At 41.2% G+C, this 11,847-nt stretch overlaps 1 long non-coding RNA gene across 1 annotated transcript; it reads right to left on the reverse strand.

The window, feature by feature from the left end:
• Window positions 1-2,539: 2,539 nt before the first annotated feature.
• On the reverse strand, window positions 2,540-8,607 carry LOC135464125 (uncharacterized). Its single transcript, XR_010443631.1, has 4 exons — window positions 8,501-8,607; window positions 6,716-6,766; window positions 5,619-5,709; window positions 2,540-3,864 (listed from the first exon to the last, which is right to left on the reverse strand). It is a non-coding gene; the product is annotated as an uncharacterized LOC135464125 (long non-coding RNA).
• Window positions 8,608-11,847: the final 3,240 nt, after the last annotated feature.

Raw genomic sequence — 11,847 nt, forward strand, 5'->3', positions numbered from 1 at the left:
CACTTTGGATTTTTTCCTAGATATACATTTTTGTCAATTGCAAACGAAGTCTATAAAAAAATCCACAGTCTCCATGCGAATGCGATTTCACTTCAGCTGAATAAATATAGATTTTAAACTCTCCCTTAATTGGAACGTGATGCACGCTTGCCTTTCAATCGCAAAAACACACGAGATGCAGGTTTTAAAGCTGACCTTGGACGTAGAACTCGAACATTCCCCCGCTATCACTGTTTGTAAATGATTAATGACAACAAGCAATAAGCCGACTTGTTCAGCGGTTTGCATAGATTAATGTCCCCACTTATCGTTCGCCAATACGGTGCACATATCTGTAACTTGCCAAAGATTAGTGCTGTCGTCGGTGCTTTGCTTTTACTCTCTATGCTGTACGTCTTTAATTATATTACCCCTGGGCACTGCGGTTTTCTCCACCCGTAAAACTTGCTGTCAACCAAAATCTTAAGGTCATGAATATATCAATCAGTCAATCAGTCATTTGTATAATGTTATAGGGGAATTAACTTAACAGTGAATTTCCATCAGCACTGTATATAGCGGTATATATTTTGTTGTATGACACAATCTGTTAATAAAATTATCAACGGTTGTATATTGTACTTGTAGGGAAGACCACCCCGACCACAGGGCCGACCATACTAACATCCACCTAAAACTGCTGATCTCATTTTCGGTTATGCACCGGGTGGCGGACGATCTTATTACGGGCATCATCGTGAATATCAGCGTGTATTCACGAACAGGACACGTACATCAACGATGGCTTTTAGTATGACCTACAGGCCTTTATACATATGCATTGTGTTGTGAACTGGATTTTTTTTCTTTCACATTTTTTTTCAGATTATCGAAGAAAATATTGAATACTCAACGTTTTGCTTATAGTCGAAATTTAAAAGTATGCTGATGACTGGAAAAATGACAGTTTTTACCAGATAAGAAATTAGACACCATGAATTTCTTTTCTCTCGGTTATGTGGCGTTCTGGTTATGACATGTCACGAATGAGAAATTAAGTAGTGACGCATATTTCTACAGTTTGAAAGTGGAGCACAAAGTAAGGTTGCAGACTGTATTATTATATAGAGAACTCAAGACCTACACATATTGCTTGTCGAAACTTGCTCTTTTTCTTCACCTATACCATACTTTTAAAATCTGACACAATGTAATCACGTACATGCAATGAGTTAATAAACAAGTCAGAAGCAATCCTGTATATGTATTTGTCCATCTGCTGTGTTTTAAAGCATGCGAATATAGCTTGCCACAAAAGTTATGAAGATATATTGTAACAGGTATGACCACAGACTTATAACTCATCACTGAGGTTTGTCAGTTACTTGCCAAAGAGAGGAGATTTATTTCAGTTTCCTTCATCCATAAACCCGAACGTTGTTGTGTGCGTGCGATGTTCTTGTGAGTTGCGTGAATCCCCAATGAAGTAATCGTCTATTTCGAGCATTGATCTGGTGTCCCTACGATGTCATGAGTTACCTTATGGCTGGTAAGCCTATAATGAGTCGTGACTAGTGAGCCGACGATGAGACCAGGTTGGTGAGCCAACGATGGGCTTAGGTTGGCGAGCCAACAGTAAACGGTGATTGGTATGTGGCAGTGAGAGTTGGTTGGGGTGCTGACAGTCAGCCTTGATACGTGAGCTGGCGATGAGCTGTAATAGGTGAGCTCACGCTTTGAGCTGATTCGTGAGCTATCATAGATGAGCCGGCCGTGAGAGCTGTTTGGTGAGTTATAGTCCATGATAGGTGAGGCTGACGATGAGCCCTGGTTTTTGAGTCAACAAATCCTCTATTTGGTGAGCTGACAATGAGCCCTGGTTGGTTAGCCGACGATGAGCCTATGACGGTGAGTAATGTCTGACAATGAGTAATGATTGGTGAGCCGACTATGAGCCCTGGCTTGTGAGCTGACGATGAGCACTCGTTGGTGAGCCGACGATGAGAAATTGGTTGGTGACCTGACCATGAGCCCTGATTGGTGAACTGACGAAGAGCCCTTTTTTGTGACCTGACGATGAGCACTAGTTTGGTGAACCGACGATGAGTAAAGGCTGGTGAGCAGACGATGAGCCCTGGGTGGGGGACCCGACGATGAGTAATGACTGGTGAGACGGAGATGAATCATGGCCGGTCAACCAAAGATGAAGTATGTCTCACGGCCCGACCAACGATCAGTAATGACTGGTGAGTCGACGATGGGTCGAAGTCCATGAACCGCCTGTATGTATAAGCTATTAAGTTATGACCTGAATGACACACTACAATTATGTTTCCAAAATCACTGGGAAGCATAGCATAAAATGAAGATATGATGTCATCAGACAAACGAGAAAAAACAACGTACATATATGTCTAAAATACCTTCATTTCCAAAATTTATAATTTATAAAACTTATAATTTTCTTGAACAGAATTAAATTAGCTGGACTAAACCAAACCCAAATGAGTAGAAATCATTTTAACACATATCTCCAAAAAATGTAGGAAAAGGCCATCGGAAAACCATCCATTTATTCTGAGTCATCTCGCGAAAACCCGGAGCTTCTGCCTATAGAAAAAAGAACCAGTGGAATAATTTAAAAACGACTCGTGAAAACCCAACTTAGATCAATCCTTAGGAAACAAGCAATGTTGATCATGGAAGAAGGATCGCGACGTTGAACCTTGGATAAGTGCAGCTCTGTGTTGTATCATTAGAAATGTTTTCGGTACAAAAAAATCATGGTTCTATTTATTTATTCATTTGATTGCCGTTTTACGCAGTATTCAAGAACGTTTCACTTATACGATGGTTGCCAGCATTATGGTGGGGGGGGGGGGGGGAGCCAGGTAGCGCCCTACGGAAACCCACGACCATCCGCAGGTGGCTGGAAGACCTTCCCGCGTACGGTCGGAGAGAAAGTCAGCATGAGCTGGTCATAAACGACCACGGAGACCCACAATCTTTTGCATGGCATGAACTTGATTACAATGTACGCGTCGAAACAGACATTCCTATAAAATCAGCCTAAAAGGACGTTCCAGGTCAGTAATGGCAATGTCAATTCCCAAAACGACGCATAACACAAACCACCAAAGAAATAAGAAAGTATATACAGTACGATAATAGGACGGGATCATGCAAAGAGAAGCAGTCAACAGTTTTCATTGATGTTAGAAAGACACAGGGTATGTTCTAGGCGACTGAGAGAACACAGTATTCAAAGGCATACAATGGTCAACTATTGAAATCAGCGCTTGTCTTCAGGCTGTCTTGGAATCTACATTAGAGTGTGATGCCAAAATGAAACACAGGATCACCGTTCGCGAACAAGATTTTCACTCTCCGATTTCGGGGCGCCACAAGAACAATATTAAAATAAAGCGCCCTATGCACGTGCTGTTTTTGTACTTACACATTCGTTTGTACTGACACGAGAACAGCGCACTCGGCTTACACACTTATGTGGATTGTATGGTGCTACATGGAGTTCGCTGATAACCGCTGACCTACATGCCATCTGTCTGACGTGACAAACTTCATGAGTAACTTGCCAAATGTCGACTGTGTATATTCTGGACACTATGGTTTTCTCCAACCATAAAACCAGCCGCTACCAATGGTATAAAAATAAAGTAAAAAAGTAAAATCTGTATTTGATGACATGGTCTCTAACTAAACAGATTTGGTCGTTAATCGACTTTTCTTCTTCTTCACACCTAAGCCTGACGTCAACATGACGTGTTGTCTTCATTTTCTCTAAGGCTGACGTCATCAAATTTCGCATCATCGTCATCGTTGCTCATGTTATGTACATCTTTGCTCAACTCGTCCGGCACTCCACTGAAACAGAGAATACAAATGTATAACCTCATTTAACATGCAATAGATAAACCGGCATAGTTACATTATTTGCTTACAAATTCGACTGCACTGTCAGTTAGCAGAGACAGTATGTTTTACTGCATCTTCAGAAAATTAATGTATACGATACATATTCAAACGGTGAAGGTTAGCAGGCCAGTGCGGTACAGTGACGCAAGAGCCTCTCACCAGTGCGGTGATTGTTAGCTCAAGTTCAGTTCATGTTGGCTCTCCCACCATAATGCTGGCCGCCGTCGTATAAGTGAAATATTCTTGAGTACAGTGTAAAACACCAATCAAATAAATAAACACAAATACAGCATCTTCATGTGACAGGGCGAGTCCATGCTGAAAAAGTGATGTCGCCAATGAAGTATCTTGCCGATGACACCAGACATGGCACCCCAACCAGTCAATTATACTGACACCGGCCAACCAGTCCTGTTTCCCTGCTCTAACCTCTCAGTGCTGAGTGCTAAACGAGGTAGTAACAAGTGCCATTTTTAAAGTCGACCCGACTTTGATCTTAAGACTAGCCACGTTGAAGCGGACTTTCAAACCATTATTACAGGCAGCGAAATTTGGCGCGAACGAAACCGTCGGTCGCGCAACGGTTACGTGCGGTTCAATTTGGCTAACCGGAAAATCGGTTAGGCCAACTGTCCAACGAGAACGTCCTGAGAGTCAGTGTGCATTAGGTAACTACAGATAAACTGGACTGAACAGCTTTCAGAATCACAACGCGGTTAGTATGGCAACGCGTCTAAAAATAGAAACATCGACTTCAGCCACAGCCAGCTGCCTGTGCTGGTCACATGGAAATGTAATCATTCATATATGCCTTACAGGCTTTGAGATAATACTCAAATTATTTATTTTGACTTATCTTTTCACGATCACGCAAGTAAATAAAACAAGGTTACCTTTTCATGTACATGTAGTTTAACTGCTACTCGAGCCCAAATTAGTCGAGTCTACGTACAGATTGATGGAACCCTTACGGGACCTCACCGGCTGCGTTCTGATTTAGAGCACAGGCCTGTGACGCATAGGCCTGTGACGTCAAGGTCTCTCCCGGCCCTGTAGCGAGTATATATATATATATATATATATATATATATATATATATATATATATATATATATATATATATATCACTGTGGTAAGACTCACACCACGTGCGTTGGAAACTGCGTTAATTATCAGTAATCAGGGATGCCAAACTCGCTCCCCAATACCGTAATGACACTTACTGGAAGTACTTAATGTTGGACTGGGCATATTGCAAACATATAAGCCTGTATAACGGAATTTCACGTAAAAATGTGCCACAGGAGTCAAGTACCAACCAGGCAACACACAACGTTGAAACACCGTGTGAGTGTAAAATTTCTCTTTCTTTTGTTCACCAACCTTACGGTATGAGCTGCTAGATATAGAAAAGAAAAACAAACATAACATTGAGCTGAATACTTTTATTAATGATCCAGAATGATGCCTGAAACATAAACCACGTAAACAATTAGCGTAACCGATCGGGTTGATAAACATACGTGGCGTAACCGAATGATCGGTTAGGCGAGGCGGAAAAGACGTAACCGATTTCTGGGTTTCGCCGGCAGGCCAAATTTCGCTGCCTGTTATTAGGTCACCAACGCGGTCTAGCGATTGAAAGACATGTGTCTCAAGCACGCGGTCATGAGCCGCTTGTAAGCCCGAGCTGCTATGCTGACCTTATATCATATTCAGTGATTTCCTCCGTTCTGGTAGGCTTGAGGGCGGCCATGATCATCCCTGTCAATGATGCCAATAACAATAAACCACCTGAATGAAAAAAGAACAATGAAGCCAAGAGTCAGTTTAAGAATGAGCTTGCAGCATAAACATCGATCTGATTGTTGTTTAATTGTCATATCCAAGGATTTTTCACTTATAAAATGGCGGTCAGTTTCATGAAAAGAAACAGAAATGCCCGGCTTAAACCACCCTTCTGTGGTAAGATAATGACAGCCTTTCCTACGTGTGACGCAGTGATATGCACGTCATAATGGTGGAAGACATGTGGTCTTCAAAGGACGTCGTGAGAATGCTTAGTATATGGAAGGGGCAAACTACCTCACATGTGTCTCACAGGCTTTAAATTAGAATCCAGATATACGTCCTATAATCCTATAAAGAGATCTCCAACAAGCATTCATGAAAAGCCCGGAAGGACTTGAGACCAACTCAACTCAACTCGACTGTAGCGTCGGGTCTAGTGCGCAGGTGTATTCGAAATGGCCATCAGCGACTGGGACCAACTCCGCCCGACCAATTGGATTGAGTCAGTCTTTGGCTTTCATGGATGCCGAATTTTAGTGAAGCCAGATGTTGTTCGTTAACAGTTCAAGCCCTTTATGCATCTGAGAATGAGCAGCGTAAATAACAAATCTGACGAAACACTGGCAAAACTAGAACTACAGGTAGCGTTACCAATAAAACAGGTTAACACCCCAGCATGTGGAAAGCAGCATGAACTACAAACGTTCACAAGAGTAAAAGTCATATCCATCTCTTGGTAGACTTAACCAATATAATCACAACATAGCCATGGCTTAAAATCTTATGTTCAAATGGATTTATTTGACTTGTTTGCTGTTTTACCCCATACTTAAGAATATTGGACTTGCGGGACGGCAGTCAGCTTTGCGATGGGAGGAAACCGAGAAGAAGCCTGGGAAAAATCCAAGACCATCCAAAAAAAAACTTATACACCTATACTACAGAAGAGAAAGACAGCAAGAGCTGGTCTTAAATTCACTGTCCAAGTGGAGAGACGTTACTATCTTACCTGCTGCAACCAGTCCCACCGTATACGACTGGAATGTTTCGATTAAGGTACCTAACCAAGGATATATACAAAGATAAATAAAAAATCAAATTAAAATCAGCTAAGTTTCTTAGTATTAAAAACTGGTAAATTGCGACCCTTGTAAATTCTCGACAGTGAACGAGTATAGAGTTGCTCGAATTCCAAGAACTCAAATTAAATCACAAAAAGAAAACAATAGGGAAACAATTACGAAGAAATTAATTTCAGCATCGAGCAATAACAACAATAAGTTAATACACAATATTACAGTTTAAAGAACAAAACTATAGCATCGACGACCTTGTGATAGCTGGACAATGATCACACGTAACCTCTTGTCAATTTACCTCAAAGTTTATTTTAACTGTTCATGTAAATGCTTAACAAGTAACGACATACACGCCCCTTAGCACCATGGCTTAAGCAGTGATGTTAATTACAAATTACTGAGTTACTCAGTAAACCAGGCAATCATTATATCAAAGTGTCGTTCAAACATATCTACCTGACCATTATATAACAATTGATCCCACTGGATAACCGGCTCTCATGATCAGTGTAATAATTCGGTCAACAGTCCGTAAGCCAACCAGTAAACAGGTCATTCAAACATACCAACTTAATACAAGTAACATTTGGTCCCAGAGGATAAACGGCCCTCAGAGTCAGTTCGATAATTTTAAAGTCACCAGTGTACATGGGAAGGTCTCCAGCACCCTGCGGATGGACGTGGGTTTCCCCCGGGCTCTGCCCAGTTCCCTTTCACCATAATGCAGGCCGCCGTCGCATAAGTGAAATATTCTTGAGTACGGTGTAAAACACCAATCAATCAATCAATCTAATGTCAACAGTTAGCGAGCCAACCAGTAAATGGGTCATTCAAATATACTCACCTTTTACGAGTAACATTTGGTCCTCGTGGATAACCGGTTAAAATGATCGGCTTGATAATTCCAAAGCTTACAGTCACCCAGTCAGTAAGTCAACCAGTCAAAACAGACAAAATCTCACGGGTAAGAATGGACAACGTTGTCGCCAAAAGCAATTCGGGTCAAAACTGTATAATCTATTGTTCATTCCTGCTTTTGTGTTGAGGATTTGTGGTGTCATGAGGATTTGTGGTGGGATGAGGATTTGTTGTGTGATGAGGATTTGTGGTAAAACGTAGTATTCCAGTTCTATATGGCCGACAACAATGGGCAATCTGGCCTGGACCCGGGTCGCCATCGCGTCGGTCCCATTGGCTGAACCAGATCAGCCTCGGCGTGATGATGATATACCAAAGCCTCTAGTCAACCAGAAAATCATTGTGTCATTCAAACATATCGATCTTTCTAATGACAATGAGTTCCAAGAGGCGAGATAACCGGAATGACAAGCATGATAATCCCAAAGCCTAAAGTAATTCAACTAGTTTACCCGTAATCCTTTGGTTCGTTTAAACCTGCTAACCTTTACCCGTAAAACTTGCAAGGCTTCTGACTACATATCACTCAGTGAGCGAAACATTCAATAAACCAATCGGTAATTATTCTAGATACCAACTTTACCGCTAAAAACTGGTCCCAGTAAATAGCCGGGTTACCATGACAACTCCAAATAAAAACCTACAGTCACTCAGAAAGTAAGTCAGCCAGCTGATTAGTAAAACGTTGGGTCATTTCATTACACCAACTTTTATCGTAAAAAAGAGGTAAGAGGACTACAGTCACTCAGTCAAGGAGTCAGCAACTAAATTAATGTGTAATTATACAAGATACCAACCTTACCGCAGGCTATTGGTCCCAGTATAAAGCCCGCTCCCATCGTCACCATTATGATTCCAAAGCCTACTGGTAGTAGTTTCATACGGAGCATGTCCACGGTCAGTGAGTTCAACAAGGATATGTTTCCCTGAGAGTAAAACCCCAGAGCGCAAGCAAAAAACACTTGTCCTGCCTTCCATTGACACATCAACGGCGAAATCAACGTGAAAACTCCCGCCAGGCCAATCGTACCGACGTAGATGACGTACGTGGTCTCAATTTTGTTCTGCGTGACCATTCCCGTCATGATGCGCGCTGCCAGGTTGCTAATTCCTCCAAAGGAGATAAGTAGAGCTATTCTGTGCCTGTCTTCGCCCAGAGAGGCCAGGTAGCTGGGGAAATATAAGCTAACTCCGGCGTAGCCTGCCCCATATAAACACGTACTGGCGTTGAATGACAAGAAAGGTTTATTCGCAAAAATTTCACACAGCAAATCCCTGTAGCGACGAACTCGTGAACTAAAAGACGAGTTATCTCCCTCTGATTGCGTCGATTCTGTCACACCAGGTGGCGTGACTGTCGCGTTCGAAGGTGCGTCCAATAACTTTACTGAGCCATATGGCGTTATTGTTACTGATATAGAGCGTTGGATTGGAGATTTTTCCAAAGTCGATGGTCGAATTAAAGCACTAAGGGGAAATGTATGGAGAAGCATTGCAGTCAGCATGAACAAAAGTCCTCTCCAACCGTAGAGATCAGCAAAGAATGTAATCAAGGGAGGAAATACAGCAAGTCCTGCCCCTACTCCAGCCAAAGCCATACCGCTGGCTAAGTCGCGCCTTTTCTCAAAGTAAAATCCAATTGAAGCAATAGCGGGTGTATAAATCATACCAGACCCTGTGCCTGCAAAAATATTCGAAGAAACCAGTACAAAATCAGAATAAACAACTGAGGGCAAAAAAAATTCAGTAAACTAGGATACATGAGCATTAACCTACATTTTTGGTAGGCCTTATCATTTAAATAATTCCTGCTTATATATCCCCTTCATTATCATCATCCAAAGTTTAATGGATCGATCCTTTCCCCAAGGCCAACCATTACACAAATCTTCATCCATTTTCCCTGAACACCTTTTCCGTAAAGTTCCTGGAAGACAGATATAAACACAGGCAAAACCATGTATCTTTAGCAAAGGGGTGCTTTTTTTTTCACCTGGATGCGGCATATAGCACACTGCACGCTGGAACTGTTATATAACAGAGTATATTTTACTAATCTGATGAACAAAATAGAGCAAAATATCAATTTTCAGCGTGGAATCAAGGATGGCCGGCACAAGACGAAATTTGTCCAAAAACAAAATGTTTTCTGCAAACGTATAAGTATTGTTCTACATGGTATAAAGCGAGTCAATGCCACCAAATTGCTGCTGCCACTGAAGTCTTATGAAGAAGACACCAAACATGGCAACCCACCCAGTCACATAACACTGACACCGGGTCAACCAGTCCTGTTTCCTTGCTCTAATGCTGAGCGCCAAGCGAGGCAGCAAAAAATGCTTGATCTCGGGATATAATGCTATAACCCGGAATTGATCTCGGGTTTCCCGACTTTGAGGCGGATGTTCTAACCTATAATAAAACTGACCGCCTTCCTATAAGTGAAAAATTTATTAAATCAGACACATAAATAAATTCATTTGGAGTTTTGGGCGGGAAAACCGTTCAGAGCAAAATATATGCGTGCACAAAAGTGCAACATACTTGAGAATTATTTCTAATGAACATTATTTTATTTTATTGTTCCTGGAAGTTATCCTATCTCCGCTCTGTAGGCAAAAATTATGTCTGGAAATTGATAGGAAATTGCAATTCACCCTGTGTTGCACGTGTCCACGCACCCTGCTTGATAAACATTGGTTGGTCACTTAGCCTACAATAGACGCCTACAATTTGTCGTTCTCACGGTACGATTTGTCGTTCATACCGTGCGATTGGTAGTCCGTGTACATTGACTGTTTGTTGAGAATATTTGGATACGCTATCCATATTGCTGCTGAGCCTACCATAAAACAGTGACATGTCGCCACAATTGGGCGTCACAATTCTGTAACTTCTAAACTCGAAAAACAAGCGAATATGCGTTTTAACAAATCGTTCGGTCCTATATTAATAATGCCGCTTTATTAAAGTCATAGCCTTACCTGCAATTACACCATAGGTCAAGACGAGCTCTGAAACATTTGTGGCAAAAGCACTTCCGAACAGTCCGGTAAATAATACAAATGAACCAACCAGCATCGCAGAACGGCATGACGTCATTCCAGCAAGGACACCTCCGATAATACCTAGATGAATGAAATTTGTGATAATGGTAAATGGAATAATGAGTAATGTAAAACTGTACATAAATGTTGCAATAAAAACTGTTTAATAAGTACTTAATGGATATTGCCAAAAGGTATATTTGGATCTCCACAGAGAAGATGACCAATATTCCCGCCATGAGGCTCATAAGACATCTTAGCGTTACCATGACAACCGCTATTGTAGGCATGCAATTACGCCGTCGTAGCATTTACATGCGAGTAGGTTTAAAAGAACAGAAAATTCCCAAAATTTTTTGAATATACCCGTTCTGTGAAATGAGTGACCATAAAGCTATGAAGGTTTCTAAGACTACATCGACGTGTTTTAGTTGATGGTTAACTGATATGCAACAGCGTCCGACCGTGAAGTCCATACATGATAAACAGCAGTTCCCAAAGGGATATACTAGTATTAGAAAAAATATACAAATAAAAGCCAACGAAGTTGGTAATATGTCAGAGAAAAACTACTGATATTCAAATACATATTAAACTTGTAGTCCGTGAGGAATTTCAAGATCGATTAAAATTATAGGTATCTTATATGTGCTTTGGTTACAACTGTTCTTACAAGCGAGCTCATGCTGGCTTCCTCTCCGGCCGTAAGTAGTAAGGTCATCCAGCAACCTGCGGATGGTCGTGGGTTTCCCCTGGGCTCTTCCCGGTTTCCACCCACCATTATACTAGCTGCCATCGTACAATTGAAGTATTCATGAGTACGGTGTAAAACATCAATCAAAAAAATAAATATATAAATTATAAAAGTGCCATGCTGATGTAAAAAAAATGGATGCTTATGTCTCCCCTAATCCCAGAATAAAAAAATAATCAAATTAATGCATTTATGTATACACATATAAAGATGTACTGAGAAGAAGTGATAATACGTTCAATATATTCAATAAAGTATATAGAGGTATACATGAAGGGAATGTATTCATTGGTTTATTAATTTGATTGGGTTTTTCACGCCGTGCTCAAGAATATTTCACTTA

This window comes from Liolophura sinensis, chromosome 3 (genome assembly GCF_032854445.1).
Source record: "Liolophura sinensis isolate JHLJ2023 chromosome 3, CUHK_Ljap_v2, whole genome shotgun sequence".
In the NCBI taxonomy this organism is placed as follows: Eukaryota; Metazoa; Mollusca; class Polyplacophora; order Chitonida; family Chitonidae; genus Liolophura; species Liolophura sinensis.